Source organism: Dryobates pubescens, chromosome 18, assembly GCF_014839835.1.
Source record: "Dryobates pubescens isolate bDryPub1 chromosome 18, bDryPub1.pri, whole genome shotgun sequence".
NCBI classification, from domain to species: domain Eukaryota; kingdom Metazoa; phylum Chordata; class Aves; order Piciformes; family Picidae; genus Dryobates; species Dryobates pubescens.
In genome coordinates this window covers 16900877-16917775 of record NC_071629.1, presented here as the reverse complement: position 1 = coordinate 16917775, position 16899 = coordinate 16900877, and the positions used below count along the sequence as shown (strand labels likewise).

The 16899-nt window shown below is 57.6% G+C and overlaps 1 protein-coding gene across 3 annotated transcripts in view; it reads left to right on the top strand.

Moving 5' to 3' along the window:
- Positions 1–16899, top strand: part of MID2 (midline 2) — an 82812-nt gene that overhangs the window by 13241 nt on the left and 52672 nt on the right. The window contains exon 1 of one of the 3 annotated variants that reach the window (XM_054169660.1): positions 8960–8987. The exons of the other annotated variants lie outside the window; for them this stretch is intronic. The gene's annotated coding sequence lies outside the window, so the exon portion shown is untranslated. Of the gene's footprint in view, positions 1–8959; positions 8988–16899 lie in introns of those variants that run through there. 3 annotated transcript variants of the gene reach the window in all.

Here is a 16899-nt window from a genome sequence, read left to right as displayed (position 1 = left end):
GCTGGGAGCAGGCTCCAAACTCCTCGCTGGGCTTTTCCCCGCAGTGAAGGGGTGACACCAGCCGTGACACGGAAGGAAGGGTTGTGGTGGTCTCAGCAGGGGAATGCTCCTGTAGCCAAGGGTGCCATTCCTTGAGGATGCTCCTGGGAAAAGGCAGTGGCATAGGGCAGAGGTGTGAGGAGGAAAAGCCAGCGCTGGCAGCAGGAGCAGTTGCATCAGTTCAGGCAGGTGCTGTGGTTGCTACAGAGCCCTGCCTGTGCCAGCTCCTCTCCACCAGCATTACAGGCAGGTCTGTGCCCTGTGGAGTCTTTTGTGGCACCGGGTGAAAGCAGAGAGTGCGTGCAGGGTCCCAGGGCTGGCACTGCCTGTGCTGGGAATGGTGCTGTGGGGAAAGGAAGGAAGCTGCGGTGGGGGGTGAGTTCCCTCCCAGGCAGAGTGTGTCTGCAGGCAGGTGGCATAGGTACAGCTTGGGGCTGACATGCTGATGGTTTGTGTATCGTACACATACATGTGTGTGAGCAGGGTGGGATCAGCCCTGACACCATGTGAGGCTGATAAATGACTTATTGTTAGAATCGGGATTGTTTTGTCCTTTGATCATCTCCTGGAAGGGATGGGGGTTCCAAAGCTGTGCTTGGGTTTCTTGTCCTGAGCCTGACAGGCCGTGCTCTGAGTGGGTTGGGGGCCATGAGACTGGCTAGGGGAGAGGTGGGGGGATTTGAGCTGGTTAGGTCGGCTGCTAGGGGTCCTCACATCTTGGAGGCTGGTGGCAGGAGGGACCATAGCTCACAGCTGTCCAGCAATGCTGGAACCAGAACTTTCTCTGCAGGCTGCACAGCTGGTTCTGTAACCGAAGCTAAGGAGCCCTGGGATTATTTTGTACCCTTGGAGGGAGTTTCTGCTTCCGATAACCTGCCCACGGTTGTTCCCTGGAAACCTCCCATGGGCTGGTGCCCCCTGCTTTGGGGTGAGCCAGCAGTGCCTCAGGAGGGGTTTTGGTGAGGGAGGGGGGGAGAAACAGCTTGGGGAGGTTTGGGGTCAGGGCTTGAACCTGTGTTTGCTGCTTGTCCTTGCTTTCAGTGCTGTTCTTCTGGCAAGCGAGTGCTGTCACAGCCTGACAAGTGCCAGCCTTACCCTCAGCTCTGCCAGCCTCTGCCATTAGTGAGGGGACGTGGTGGGGCAGCTGATGGCACCGGGGGAGGCTGAGAGCGCCATCGCCTGCTGCTGTGGAGCCCGGGGTGCCGAGGATGCCAGGGCAGGGGGTCACCGGTGGGGAGAATGGGGCATCTGTGTGTGGCTGAAAGCTGCCTTGTGCGGTGCGAGGGCGCCGGGGCCGCGGCTGCCGGCGGCTGTGGCAGCATCGCGTCTCGCCCTGCGGATCCTCTGCCGCCTTCCTGTTTTCTTACACCCTGCTGCCAGGAACCAGCCCCTTGGCTCTTTTTGCCAGCGGCCCAGGACCTGCTTCTGGTCTGCTGGGAGTGGAGAGGGGCACGGTGCCCAGCCCGGAGCCCATGGTTTCTGTGGTTTTTGGGGGTGCCGTGAGGCAGAACTGGGGCCCTGCCACCATCACTGAAATGTGTAACGCTTGTTTGCCCTCCCCCTGCTCCTCACCCCAGCCCTGAGCAAGCTGGGGAGCGAGGCCAGCGGCAGAATAGCTCCTTTTGTGCCTCTGGACACGCTGGCCTTGCTCAGGAAACCGCTCATTGTGTTCTCTGGCAGCGCCAGCCTCCCCATCGCCTCCGCTCCTGCTCCTGCCCCCGCTCCATTCCTGCCCCAGGCTGCTCTCAGCCCTGGCTCCCAGCTTGTCTTGTGCCTGGGGGCACTGGTTGGGATGAGGACCTTCTCCCTGCTCAGCTGGAGTACATAAAGCTCCTACCCACCGAGCAACACCCACAAGTACAGTGGGGAGAAGCCTGGGATATTACCCCTCAGGACTGTCCTGGTGTGGGGACAGGGCTTGGTGATAAAGAGCTCACTGTGCCCAGCTGCCTCTTGTCATGCCCAGTACAGCCATGCTGTGCCCCTTTGCTCTGTGCTGGCTGACAGCAGACCCCATGAGGCTGGGATGCATGCAGTCCTGGTGTGAGGTCTCGGGATGGGGGTCAGGCATGTCTGTGTGGGAGTTTGAACTTCTTTTTGCCCTCTGTCCATGCCCCATTTCATCTGCTTGGTACTGGCAGCACAGTTGCCCTCACATCACCAGCTGGGTTTGGCTTCCTCCTTAAGCAGACCAACCCACCATGCCTCTGGGCACAGAAGGGCAGGGGGCATTCCTTTGACACCCCTTCCCCTACTCCCCTCTCCCCTTTGGTGTCTTCTTTGCAGCCAGGCTCAAGATGTTGTCCCTCTCTGGTTCCCTCAAGCATTTCAACATCCCCTTTAGTTCCTCTGTGATGTTCCCTCCTTCTGCACAGTGGCATTTGTAGGGGATATATCCCAGCGTCACACCAGCATCGCAGGAGTCATCACTCCCCCATCACCCATGTGCCTCGGAAGAGCTCTGAGGCTGCTCCTGGCCTCAGCCAGGGGTAACCTGGGACAGTCTGGTCATGTCTGGGGCTGTGCTGAGCCAGGGGAGTCTGGAGTTGAAGAGGAAATGGCTCGTGGCGTTCAGGGTATTTCTGATGTGACCAGTGCTGGCTGGGCTGTGTCCAGGGAGCTGCTTCGGAGCCTGCAGTGGGCAGCCTGCTCTTTCCTGGCTGCCTCTCAGCTGGTTTCCTTTTTGGGGCATTTCCTGTGGGATTTCCTCACCTCGGGAGGAAGGGTGGGGTCTGGTTGGAAGGGGATCTTCAGCCAGAGTCCCTGTGATGAGCTGGGACCCCGGGTGGACTGAAAGCGACGCTGGATGTTTTTTGCTCTCGGAACTAGGGAGCAGGGAGACTCAATAGCAGGAGGGGTGGCTCTGGAAGGGTTTTTGATTGTTTGGGGTTTTCTGGGTGGTTTGGTTATTTTACAGCAGTTGCAGAGTTGGATGCTGTGAGCTCTGGGGTCCCAAAGCTGGGTATTTTATTTATCTCACTGCCTGGATTCTGCTTGAGAGGGAAAAGGGAAACCCAGCAGCTTGTGCAAAGCCAACGTGAGAAATAGCAGGAATCCTGCTACGTCACTGAGCAGCTGGGGGCAGATCTAGGAGAAGCTTCCTGCAGGCCGTGCAAGCAGACAGCTCCAGGTCCCTGTGCCAGCGCTGCGTGCGAGGGGCTCGGTGTCCACCGGGAGCGCCGGGGCTCTGCCGGCTCTCGGTGGCACGGCTTGGGCCGCTGCTCTGAAAGGAGCTCTGTGCTCCGCAGAGCACTGTCACTGTTGTGACTGGAATCTGCGTCTGGAGACGTGAATTGCTGGCTCTGTTTGTTTACTCCTCGTCTTGCAGACGCAGGAACTTGACCACAAGCCGGCTAATGGCCCGGGAATTACATTTCGTTTTAATACACAAACCCAATTTTGTGCTGGTTTGACCAAAGGGAGGAAAATTAACTTCAGAGAGCGGGCAGAGACCTTCCTGAAGTAGGGCTGAAGCTCAGCGTGATGAATGTGAGCTGGCTGAAGATCTGCTTGGGAGCAAAGATGCATGCATATACACTCCTCTGAAGCGCAGCAGGGCAGGGAGCTCTGCTGCCTTTCCCTGTTCCTCCTGTCTGTCTGGGATGCTGTGATGCTCCAGGCACAGGGGTGGGATGCTCCAGGTGCAGAACACATCCAGAAGCTCTGAGCTGTTGCAGAAATACGTTGGCTCAGGCCACTTGAAGGCATTTTGTTTATCTCAAAGCGTCCAACATGTTCCTGGGGCTGGCGCTGGGGAGCTGCTGGAGCTCTGGCAGCACGTCCTGGGAGCAGCCTGCTTCTGGCCCCTGAGGCCTGTCCATGAACACGGCCACCATCATTCTTCTGAGGGCTTCTCCGCAGATTTACTGCCTGGAGCCGAGCAGGGCTGGAGCACCCAGCAGGGCTCCACAGCACCCAGCTCACCGCACTGGTTGAGCAGCCTCACCCCACTGTCCCTGGGCTTGCTGTGCATTGAGGTGCAGCTGCAGCTCTCCGAGGCCTGGCCCCAGCTCTCCAACCATGCCTCTCTCTGCTGCTTTGCTTTTGTTCCCTTCCAGAAATGGGCTCTGATTTTTATTTCCTTCTGCTCAGGGGTTTCCCCTGGCTCTGTGTAGCTCTGGCTCTTGCTCCTTGCTGCTGGAAGTGCTTGCATGCTGCAGGAAGGAGAGGCTGCTGGGCTTTGTCTTGCAGGAGGGTGGTAGGCTCCCAGCTACACGACTTGGGGTCTTTTCCATGGCTGGCAAGCCTGGCCACAATCATCTCGCTTGGTGTGTTGTGTGACTGGTGGGTGGGAGAAGTCCTTTGGGATCTCTGCTGGCCCCACAGCCATGCCTGAAGTTCTCCCCAGCCCATGCTCTCCTCTGCTTTGCCTCTCGGGCTTGCTTTCCTCCTGGGAAATGTCCTGTTTCATCCCTTCATCCACAAGGGACAAGCTCCTCTTCTTCATCTTCTCTGGGATTTTTCTTCTCAGCCCCCTTGAAAGGAGGGAGTCTAGCTTCTGGCTGTCATTGGAGGATGCTTTTTTGGATGCTGGCTTCTGTCACCTTCCTGCCCCCTTGTCTCCATGTGTGACACATGAGCACTTTTTGGCATGAGATACATCAGCCTCTTTTCATCCCTTTTAGCTGGCTCCTGAAGTCCTTTACCAATGCTTCATCTGAGTAATCATCAAGCAGTGTTGTGGCCCTGCTTGTCAGGAGGTGATTGGGGCTGGCCTGGGGGGTCGTTAGAGCAGGGTGATGTCTGTCACTGATGGAGATGCTCCGGGGCTGGTGTATCCTCAGAATGTGGGGTGGTGATGCTCTCTGCCATGCCAGGGCTGCCACATGAGCCCCAGCCTCGTCCCAGGGCACCTCTCCAGCGTCTGTGATCGTAACAGATGCCAAGTGCAGAGTTTCCCTCTTCCCTCAGATCCTGACAAGAGCCTTTCGGTGGCACAGAGTAGGAGCTGTCTGTGCCCTGCCTCTTGCTGCTGCCTCCCTTCAGCAGCCTGCAGGCAGGGGGGGGCAGGATGGTAGGAGGAATTAATCCCCTTTGTAGTTCCCTGCTTCATTTTGTCAGCTGCATCTGAGGAGAGCTGGAGGGGAGCCCTCCTGGGTGCCCCTTAGAGCAGGGAGAGGTGCTGGGCTTGGTTGAGCCTCTCTAGCTAGGAGTGTGGGATGCCATGCCAGGGATCAAGGGTGGTGGGTCAGCCTGGATGTCTCCAGGACACAGGGTGGGATTGTGTGGGTGTTCACTGTGCTGGGGATGAGCTTGTGCTGGGCTCTCGAGCAGCAGGTCGAGGGCTGTGCTGTGGTCTTTAGCTGCATTCTGAGCTGCTGGTCCTCACCCAGCTGTGTGCTCAGGACCTGCTTTACTTGGTGTTTAATTGTCTTCCTGTCATGAGCCATGGGACTGCTGGTGGACCTTGCTGCTCCTGCTGAGGGACCTTACTGGTCCTGCTGATAGCCTGGCTTTGATAGAAAACTGATTGAGAGCCTAGGGCTGCTCCAGAGGATGCTGAGTGGGGCATCACTGGTGGAGCATCCTGTGATTTGCCACACAAAGGCTGAGGGCCTGGGTGCTTCGTGGCATCCAGAGCAGAGGGTGGGACATGGGGCAGGTGACAGCTCTGCCATACTGGTCCTCTCTGTGTGCTGGAGTCTCCTTGCTCACGCTATAGAGCCTGAGCTGCATTGCATGCCCAGGGTGTTGTGTTAGCAGCTGGAACCTGGAGCTGGCCCTGCTGTGCCATGCACCTTCCTTCCTCTATCCCTGAGCCTGTGCCAGATCTGGGCTGCAGATCTTTCCAGCCTGGCATTGTGGGGTGGGTGACAAAACCAGCCAAGCTGGAGCTGCAGAAAGCAGAGCTTGGTGCCTGCTGGTGGGTGGGCATCACACAGTGGTGGCAGCACCAACAAGCAGAAAACATCCAGCTCTGAAAAAAGCCCAGCACCACCTGCTCTGCTCTGTGCTGATCCTGGTGAGGGAGTCTGGGGAGCTATGGACCTGCCAGCAGCTCCGTGTTACTGCAGCAGGGTGGCTACCGGGGGCAGGTTGCCAGGGACAGGGGCTGGCTGCTGGGCTCTCCGAGCATCTTGCTTTGAGCCCAGGGCTCCCAGCGTGGTGGGGAAGAGTTGCAAATACAACTGCAAAATAATCCCTGTGCTGGCTGGAACACGGCTGGGGAAGAGCTGAGCTGGCTGAATTGGTGCTTTCTGGGTTGGGTGGTTGGGGGTTTTTTTTTGTGAGATGAAGGCTAAAAATGCTTATGTGCAGAAGTGATTGAGGGTTGGAGAGCCCTCTCCAAAGGGATGCTAATGGCTGTGAGTCACCTCGGAGTGAAGGAGCATTTCTTGAAAGGCTTCAAATGACTTGTTTAATGTGCTGGCAAAACACCCAGGGAGCTCTGACGTCCCTGTCCCTCTATCACCCTGCAGTGCTGGGAGGAGGACTGGGAGATCGAGCTCGCAGAGCACTCCTCAGGGGCCAGTGTAGGAAAATGCTTAAAAATATTGCAGTGACTTGAGGACAAGCCTTGGTTTGTCCCTCTCCCAAATGAAGAGGTGGGCACTGTAGCAGCAGAGGCTCTCTGGCATCCTCTGGCTCGGTGGTGGAGGGAGTACAATCTGGAGCTGGGCTTCACCCTCCATTCTGGAGCCTTGCAGCAGTGTGGGAGCTCTCTCAAGGGTTTGCCCATGGCTGTTATGGTGTATCACTAAAAAGAGACTGGATAAGGCACTTAGTGCCATGGTTTAGTTGATTAGATGGTGTTGGGTGATAGGTTGCACTTGATGATATCGAAGGTCTTTTCCAACCTGGTTAATTCTGTATTCTCACTGTGCCATGCTGGAAGTGGAGCAGGGCTGGGACGTGAGTGCAAACTCTGTCCCCAAACCTTCTGCACTGGGACCCTTGGCATGTGGGTGCCTGCAACCAGGGTGGTGCCTGGAGCTGCTTGCTCTGGGAAAAACGTGTCCCCAGAACGTGTGCCTGGTGCCCCAGCCTCCTTTGCTCCAGGATTCCCCTTGCAGGGAAGTCCTGGGCTGATCCCTCGGTCCCTGGCATGTTGCTTCATAGAGCAGACTCATAGAACCATTAAGGTTGGAAAAGACCTCCAAGATCATCAAGTCCAGCCTTCTACCCAGCACCTCCATGGCCACTAGACCATGTCCCCAAGTGCCATGTCCACACATTTCTCATACACTTCCAGGGATGGTGACTCCACCACCTCCTTGGGCAGCCTGTTCCAAAGCCTAGCCACTCTTTCAGGGAAGAAATTTTTCCTAGCATCCAACCTAAACCTCCCGTGGTACAGCTTGAGACCTGGTAAGTGATTTGTGCCTCCCAGCTGTGACCCGTGGGCCACGCTGCACCAATCTGGGTGTCTCTTCCTGAGCCTGGCAGGGGGGAGGGTGTGAAAGTCCAAAATATCTGCTACCTGCATTGTTTGTGCCCTGAGGTCAGCGCTAATTATTCCCCCATTGTCTCCAGTTCCTGCAGGAAGCTTTGTTTGTCCTTGTTTATTGTTGGTTATCCTGCCTGCCCTGCCAGGAACCCTATCCCGGGAGCTGATGGATTCAAACCCGCGTGGGGCAGCACCACAGCCTGGGAGTTCCCTGCTCCCTGGCAGCCCTGCAGCCACCTTGGAAGGGTTGTGGTTGGAGGCTGGAAGAACCTTTGAGCTATAAGATGGCACCACAGCAACATCCTCTGCAGCTTTTCCATGGGCTGGGGGCTGGCACAGCACCAGGCACATGTGCTCTGCAGATCTCTGGCTGGGGGCATACCACAGCCCTTTGCAGGCTGAGAGTGGATGGAAACCTTGATCCAGGGAGCCACTCCTGGCCCTTTTGGAGCCATGTCTTCCTTGCAGTTAGAGTTTTCTCCCAGGGCCGCTTTGGAGCACGGTGGGGGGATGCCAAGCACCAGGCTGGCACACTCAGGCTCTGCACCTGTGCTGGGATGGGGCTGTATCCTGCTTGAGGAACCACTTTTTGGCTGTGGATTTGTGCCTTGAGGCTCTCTGGGCAGCACCACTGATGGCCCAGCTCCTTGCTGTGCCATGCTCTTGTTGCAGCAGCACTGGCACCTTCTCAGGTTTGGCTCTGTGTCTTGGTCTTCTCCTGACCCTTTCCTGCAGTGGACTTTGCCATGAACCCTAACTCATTGGTCATTTCTCAGCACCTCTTTAAAGCCTGCTTGCCTGTGGGTGAGCGGTGCTGGTGTCCTGCCTTGAGACTTAGTGGCCCAGTAGGAAATACTGGAGTAGGGGTAACTCATGGGGTGCTGTCCTTAGGGGTGCTCTTCCCTTGGGACAGTGCTGGGGCTGCAAGCACTGGAGTAGGCTGCTGCTTCTCCAGCCTCTGCAGAGACCAAGGGTTTCACCCCTGAAATGCAGTGCTCCTCAGCCGCCCTGCTGCTCTGAGCTCAGGGGAGGTTACGTGGTGCTTCAGCTCGCTCTGCTCTGAAGAAGGAGCTGAGCTTCCATGGTTGGTGCAGGTGGAAAAGGTGGTGGTGGTGGCTGTGGCTGTGGGCTGGCAGTGGGGCTGCGTGGGTCAGGCCTTTGTCTTTGCCAGGTTTCTGTGCAGCATCCGTCTAGGGGATGAGAGCCAGGCTTGCTCCTGAGCCCAAGAGGTGGTTCTGAGGCAGCAGCTGCTGCTGTGCTGGGTTGGCAGCTGTGCCCTCCCTTGTCCTTGCAGGGCCAGGGGCCGGTGCTGGGCTGGAGCTGCAGCTGCATTGCAGGCTGAGGCAGGGGCAGGACTCAGAGCTGCAGGGTGCGCTTGGAGCAGGGCTTGGAGCAAGAAGCTGCTGCCATGTGTGGCCTGGCAGGAGGCAGCCGGGCATAGGTCTGTCCTCGGGAGCTGACGTGAGTGCCGTGCGTGCTCTCTGCCGGGCAGCAGCCACCCACCCTGCTGGGCAGTGGAGGAGAAGACCTGGACCTGGGTGACAGGACAGCAGGAGAGGTGGTGAGACCTGGGGCAGGGCACAGGGTCAGCAGGTGGGGCAGGGAGGATGGCAGGAGATGGCAGGGCTGCTGGTGCCAAGGCCACGGGAGCCCTGAACGTGCCAGTTTGGTGGCATGCCAGGTCCCCAGCTGCTGCTCTCAGTGCCCGGGCTGTGAGTGGCTCGCTCGCAGCTGCTCCGGCTGGGGAAGGTGGGGCTTGCTCCCGGCGCCGCTGCAGCCCCTGGAGCTGGCTGTCTGCGGATATCCCTGGCTCTGGCATCGCTGTGACCTTCCTGCCATTGCTGTGACGACCTGGCTGCGGGGCTCCAGCCCCTGAGCTGTGGTGGCAGGTGCTGGCAGAGGGGCTGGGGAGGCTGTGGCGGACGGCTGGACATGGCACGGTGCGTGGAGAGGTCTGTGAAGGGCATTGCCCCCCAAGGCTCCTGGAGGGCGATGGGCACCGTTGCTGTGTGGGGCTGAAGCACTGCAGCTGCTGAGCAGTCTGCACGGTAAGGGACTCATGTGCCTGGCTGCAACAGCTGCAAGCAAATTGCAGAGATCTCTCCCTGCCTTGCATGCTATGAACTCCCGATGCCAGCCCCCTCGGGAGCCTTTGGGGGACACGTGGTGTGCCGAGGTCCCCCGGGAGCGCTCGGGAGCTGTCACCTCGCTGAGCAGGGCAGGGCAGGGTGCCTTGTTTACCTGCTGCTGAGCCTGGCACTGCTTGTAGGAAAGAGGTAGAATCTTCCCTTCCACCAGGATGTTCCTGGAGAAAAACCAGATGAGCTCTGTTTGATCCTTGCCCCTCTGATGTCTTGGAGGTGAATGAAGGTTTGGTCTGGTGGAGACCTCATGGGGCTTTGGCCAGAGCATCTGCGTGCTGTGCAGGTACCTGAGACAAGCTCCTCGTCTCTGCTTCTGCTTCCTGGTGAGCTCTAAGTGTGAGCATGTAGGGATCTGCCTCTACAGGTGGAGCTTTCAGCTCCATCTGTGGAGGCTGCTGTGGATGCTGGTGGGCTTGGGGATGCTTTAAAGGTCCCAATAAATCCAAGTGATGTGCTACAAGGCTGGCCCCTGATGACAGTGTTGGGGAGCACAGCGTGGTGATGGCTTGAGTTCCTGTGTGGGCTTAAAACAACACCCCAGCCTTTTGCTTCATCTTGCCTTGCAACCCAGCCAGACTGGACAAACAGGACATCAGCAGCTGATGGTTTCACAGCAGGCCAAAACTCCCCCTGTTGTCATGAGCCCTCCCTAACTCCTGCTGCCCGGGTGCACCGGTGGTGGCTGCAGGTGGCGAGTTTCACAGCATTGCCAGGACAAATGGTGCCATCAGTTGATTGCCCAGCTGTTGAAGTCATCAGCCTTTGGAACCCATGGGGAAAGTTCAGTCCCATGCTGGCAGGAGGGCAAGGACAGCAGAGCAGGCTGGGCAGGGGAGGTGCTGAGCTGAGGAGGCAGCTGTTTGGGGGAGCACGGGGGAGAGCTGGGTTGAAGGCTTCTTGTTTGTGTAGAAACTGCAGCAGCCCTAGTGTGGTGATGGGTGGTGGAGGCTCATGGAGCTGCTTGACAGGCAGAGATGGTTTGGGTGGGAAGGGACCTTTAAAGGTCATCTAGTCCAACCCTCCTGCAGGGCCATCTGGACTAGAGCAGGTTGTTCAGAGCCCCAGACAACCTGACCTGGGATGGTTCCAGTGATGGGGCATCTCCCACCACTCTGGGCAACTTGAGCCAGGCTCTCACCACCCTCTTATTCAGAAGAGACAGAAAAGAGGATGACAAATGGAGCACCCTAAAGCAGGGCAGCTGGAGGGACTGCAGTGGGGATGGCTGCTGGGGGTGCTGGACCCGTGGTGCATGGGTTGGAGCATCCTAGCTTAGGGCAGTGCCGGCATGGGTGGCTGCCGAGGTTGTGCAGAGCTTGCAGGGGGAATAATCCCATTTGGGGGGAAACCCAACCAAATCTGTTTGTGCAAGCTGTCCGAGGGGCAACCCACCAGCTGGGCATGGAACCCTCCCAGCCCCACGAGCTCCACATGGGCATGGAGCCTGGCAGGAGCAGTTGAGGAGGAATGTGAGGAAGCGGAACGGTTCCGTGCCATCAGTCAGGAGAGCGTGGGCAGCGATGAGGGTGGAATTCCCCAGGGCAATGAGGTGCTGTGCTCAGGGAGAAATTAAAGAGCAGCAGAGGGCCACGGCTGGTGAGCTGCAGCCAGCAGCTCCGGAGGAGTTTAACAGCAAGCAGAGAGTAAGCTCTCATTAAATAACTGCAGCGAGGGAGTGCAGCTTCTTCTGCCCCGTCCTTCATTTGGAGAGGCACAGGAAGGAGTGGGAATTGTGGAGCTGCCGGCTTTATGGTGGCAAATTGGCTGAGAAAACAATTAAAGCTGGTGTGGAAGTGCCTGTGCCTTGGTGTGATGGATTAAGGACAGCAACGCAGGGCTTTCATACGGGAAATCCAGTTTAATCAGGGCTTTTTCCTCCTCCTTTCAGTACTGCAGAAAGTGACTGGGAGAGCAGCTGGAGGATGAGCTATTTGTCTTTGCAGCCTTTGGACAGGTAGCTGAGCTCCTGAAGGGACTGTTGGGGCAGGAGCTGTGGGAAGGAAAGGCCACATTCAATGCCATGCTTTCAGGTTTATGGGAAGGAAGGAGCAGGTGAAAGGGCAGTGCTGCAGTGATGGCCTGGCCAGGGGCATCCTCGTAGTCAGAGGGGTGTTGATGAACCAGAGGGGATGCCCAAGGTCAGAGGGATACTGTTCAACCAGGGGGGCACTGTGGTCAGAGGGATGCTGGTGAACCAGGTGGGGATGCTCATGGTTGGAGGGGATGCTGGGGGACCAAGGGAGGTACTCATGGTCAAGAGGGATCCTGGGAGACCAGGAGAGGTGCTCATAGTCAGAGGGATGCCAGGGGACCAGGGGGAATGCTTATGGGCTGGGGGGAACCTCAAGGTCAAGAGGGATGCTGGTGAACCAGGTGGGGATGCTTGTGGTCAGGGGGAATGCTGGGGGACCAGGGGAGATACTCATGGTCAAGAGGGATGCTGGTGGACCAGGAGAGGTGCTCATGGACCAGGGGGGATACTCATGGTCAAGAGAGGTGCTGGGGGACCAGGAGTGATGCTTATGGTCAGAGGGATGCTGGGGGACCAGGGGGCATGCTCAAGGACTCGGGGGAACCTCATGGTCAAGAGCGTTGCTGGGGAACCAGGGGATTGCTCAAGGTCAGAAGGATGCTGGTAAACCAGGGGGAATACTCATGGACCAGGAGGAATGCTCACGGATCGGGCAGGATGCTCCTGGTTGGAGGGATGCTCATGGACCAAGGGGGGTGCTCAGTGGGCTAGGGCCATGCTCGTGTCCAGGAGCTGCTCCTCAGCAGTAAGAGCTTTAAGCCTGCAATCCCCTGTTAAACATGCACAGCAGCTCCACACGCAGCAGCCTGTCGAGGTTGCAAGCCAAGCACAGAAAAAATGAGGAACTGCTCGGCCTGAACGGGCTGACTGAGCCCAACTGCCTCGCTCTGTCCCCTGAGGATCTTGGCTAGGCAGGAGCTGCTGCTAATTGCATGGCCAGGGGCTGGTTTTCCTCCTAGGACCCTTGCTTCTCCTGGGACAGACCTCTCCCAAGGGCAGATGTAGGGCAGCTGGTTTCAGGGCTGTTGTTTGGGTAGCAGGGGGGGTTTTGGCAGGGTTGGGGTGTAGCGGGGGGGGGGAGCCCGTGCCCCCCTTAAACTCCTGCTGCTGCCAGAGGGTCCCACTGACCGTGGCAGGGCTGCGTGGGAGCTGGAGCTCCTCGGGGCCGGGCTGTGGCTGCTGGATGGGTTTTTATTTCTCCCTGAAGGGTGATCCAATTTCGAGCTAATTTTCACGAGGACAACAAAAAGCACACAGACAACTGCTGCCTGGGTTTCATATCCTGCTGTCGTGCAGCCAATTAAAGGAAGGGTTCCATATTTTATTTTATTATTTAAGGGTTTTTTTTTAAGCACTGGGGTGGAGCAGCGTGGCTGTTCCTGAGCCTCTTTCTTGGAAGTGGCTGAGCAGTTTTGGGCTGCAGCCTTTCTGGGAGGGGGGCTGAAAAAAAGGGAGGGGAGAAAGAACGGGGGAAGGAAGGAGAAAAATAAATCACAGTTGGTGGGGAAGATACCAGCCTGAAGAGTTAACACAAAGGGGAGAGGTGGTTTGCAGCGTGGGGCTCTGAAAGCCTGGCAGAGCCCTGCCCAGTTTCTGTGCTGGGGGGGGGACCAGGAGGAATTTCAAGTGGGCTCAGCAAACACTGGGGCAAGTGAGGCTGGTGGAGAAGATCAGAGGTGTGCTGGAGGGGAAGCCTCACTGCAGGCAGCTGTTGGTGGGTGTAAATGCTGTGCAGTGGTTTGGGGAGGGGGGTACTGCTGTGTCCAGCTTGGCAGAGGCTGGTGCTCACCAAGGCACGTGGCCCTGTGCCACCAAACAGCAGTGACCCCAGATGCCAGGCGGGATGAGATGTTGTAGCCTCATCAGCCATCACCAGATCTACAGGAAGGATGTGCTGGTGCCTGGGGAGCACTGAGAACTGCACCCTAAATCAATCGCACCCACTGCTTGCAGGGTTTGGGAAGGGCTGTGGCATCCCTGGGCCATGGAGATGGCCCCGGGCAGGGGCAGGGGGACTGACCCAAGATGCAGTTGTGGCCAGGGAGTGAGCAGAGACTGCAGCTGTTGGTTTTGAACACAGACATAAGGCTCTGTCTGGATGTTTGGTATCCAAACTCCACGACTTGTGTGGTGTGGATATGTGAGCAAGAGCTGTCCTTCAGCAGGGGCAAGGGGAAACTACAAGCAGGAGGAGCAGGGGCGATGTTGGGCTGCCTGGAGATGGTCAGTGGGACCAAGGGGAATTTTGGGGTGGTCTGGCATGGCCTGAGGTGATGTACAGCAGGATGTCCCCTCCCAGGTGTATAGATGGGGTGATGTGAGCAGTATCCCCTGCTGATGCTTGGTTCTCCCCTCCTCCCTTCTTTCCTTGGTGACAAACCTCTGCATTGCTCAGGAGGAGCCTCTGAGCTGGAGGTAGCAATGAAGGGTGTTTGTCTTTGATCTTGTGAAATAACTATTTGTGAGAGGGAACCTTTGTGTCAAACCACCCTGGTGTGATTTGCTGAGGACACCCCACGCACCCCTGGGGCTCACCACGCTTGTGCTGCTCCCACTCAGAACCTGGGTTTTGGAGCCCATCAAAAAAACAGGCTTGCAGTCCAAATACCAGTCACCCTGTGTCCTGGCAGAGCTGGCAGCTGGCTTTGCCACCACTGTGGGTGCTGTGGTCTTGGCTGCTGTGCTGGTGTGGATGTAGGCCAAGGGTGCCTGAGGATGCTGGAGGGCTGCAGGGGCTGGAGGTGTTGCTACCAAGGGCTGCCGACAGGCGGAGGAGAGCTGGAGTGCAGGTGCCGCTGCTGGGCTGGCACAGGAGCTCTGGGTGGTACCCGGCAGGCTCCCACCACCCTGAGCTATGAGCCTAGTAAGGAAGCAGGGACTGTGGCTACACCATCTGTCCTGTGTTTGTCCCCTCTGGCAGTTGTGTCTTGCCCTGCCAATAACCCAGGAAGCAGGGAGGTGTGGAGCAGCACGTGGGAATGTGTGACACCTGTGGAAGATAATTTTCACATTGAGGCTGATGAGAACCTGGCCCAGGTTGCCCAGAGAGGTGGTAGCTGCCCCATCCCTGGCACCATTGCAGGTCAGGTTGGTTGTGGCTCTGAGGAACCTGCTGTAGTTACAGGTGTCCCTGCTGCCTGCAGGTGGTTGGACTGGATGACCTTTAAAGGTCCCTTCCCACCCAAACCAGTCTGGGATTCCATGATTCCATCTCACCTGCTGCACAGGCTGGCCTCCAGCAGTGCAGGTGCCTGTGGGCTGGTTGGCACCCACCTAAAGCCACTCCTGGCTGCCCTAGCACTGAGCAGAGGACGCTGCATGCCTCCAAGGGTTATGCAATGGGACAAATCCCACCCACAGCAGGACTGTTTGGGTTTATGTTGCTGCCTGTGTGTCCGCAGCCCTGCCCAGCTTCCAGGAGTGTCCCCGGTGCCAGCTGACCCCTGGGCACAGGTGACATGTCTCTGTTTGTAAACAGCATTAATATGTTATAACCTTTATATTTAGGGAGTTAATGACTCCAAATAAAGCAGATTTTAATCTAATCAGCCATTCCTCGTGCCACATCAATCCTGGACATCAAAGGGAACATCAAAGGCAGAGGCATAAAAGGCTTTGGAGGCAGCACCAACTGCTTCGCCCAGGTGCGTTGGAGCTGCTGGTCCCTGCTCCTGCCCTGGATGGGTTCTGAGGCCCCTCCCAGAGCTGGGGGATGTTGTCCCGGGAAGAAAAACAAGATTAGCATGAGAACAACCACAGGAACAAACCAAGAGGCTGTTTACACCCTTTTTCCTCTCCGATGGCAGCTAAGCCATCAGGATGCGATGTTGACTTCATGGGGGATTGTGCTGGCTTTGAGCAGCTCCTGCTGTGCCCTGCAGAGGCTGTGGGGATCTTCTCCCACCAGTCCTTGTTTTTAAATTCTTTCCCCTGATGTTGCTCAGACTGGAGCAAATCCCATTCTTATCCTTCTTCTTCCTTGTGTTCTGCTGGCTGGAGAGTACCATGGCTGCAGCAGGGAGGTGAGGGCTGTGCCCATGCTGGGGCTGCCCAGGCAGCTGGCAGCATTGGGTCCTGCAGTGAGGCAGCTGCTCCACATGCACAGGAAGGGACCAGCCTGGCTCAGGGGCAGTTTGTAGGGGTCTGGACTGGGAGTGCTGGGAGCTGGCAGGGATGGCAGTGTGGGGATTGTGGCCATGCAGCGGCAATCCCTCTCCCTGCCCGGCCAGGAGCCCGGTGGATCCAGCTGGATCGGGGCTGGTGCTGTGGAGCGCCCAGAGCCTGGGCAGGCAGCCAGGAGCGTTTCCTCCTGCTGCTTTCCCATGGCCCAGACAGGCTCAGAGGCCTGAGATGCAGGGAGGACGCTGCAGGGAGCCTTGGTGCTCCTTGGCTCCTCTGGTTGCAGCTGCTGCTCCACTGCCTCTCTGGGGGAAAAAGAACCTTTATTTCAGAACCTCTGTGACTATATCTGCCCCAGCCTGGGGTCTGGCCGGGCCTGGGGAGGTGACTGCAGCACTGACACGTCTCAGTACTCAACTGCTCCATTTTATCAACCCTGGAGCCGTGCAGGAAGAGCTGAAGGTCTCCTCCAGGTACTTGCAGATCCTCTTTCAGGAAGAGCTGGGGCAATGGGCAGGGATGGGCACGGGCAGGTCCCAGCAGGACGCTGGGTGGTTTGCCGTTGGCAGGGCTGGCTGGAAGCAGTTGTCCCCCCAGGGGTGTTTGGTTGCCGTTGTGTTGGGGACAGCTGCCAGCACCGCTCGCACTGAAAGGGCATGGGTGTGGGCAGAGGCTCTGCCTTGGCTTTGGGTGGTTGGTTGGTGTCTGGAGGCAGCAGAGCCATGCCCAGGTCTCAAGCGTGGCCTAGTGTCCATCACACGAAGCCTGAACCCTTTGGTAAATGGGAGAGGGATCAGTAGTGCCCAGTGCAGTGTTGCCTGTGAGCAACCAGGTGACAAGCACCTGTGAGGGGTGGCTGGCACTGTAGCTTGAATTGGGGATCCAGGAGCTGTGGCTGATGGCTTCTGGTCTGTGATGGGACAGGCAATGACATGCAAGGGGATGAAACAAGTGGAGAAGCCAGGGTGGCTATCCCCAGGGGATGATGGCATGTTCCCTGGGTAATTCCTATGGCTGCTTGTCCCCTCCTGGCTTTCACTGTGTGAGGAAGTAAAGCTCTGCTGCTGGGGAAGGCTGCTGGGATGTGGGCTGATGAGAGGAACATGCTTTGAGACCTAGGGCTTGATCTTGAGAAGGTGACTGGTGGTGCACCTTGGTGCTCTGCAAAGGCAGAGCTT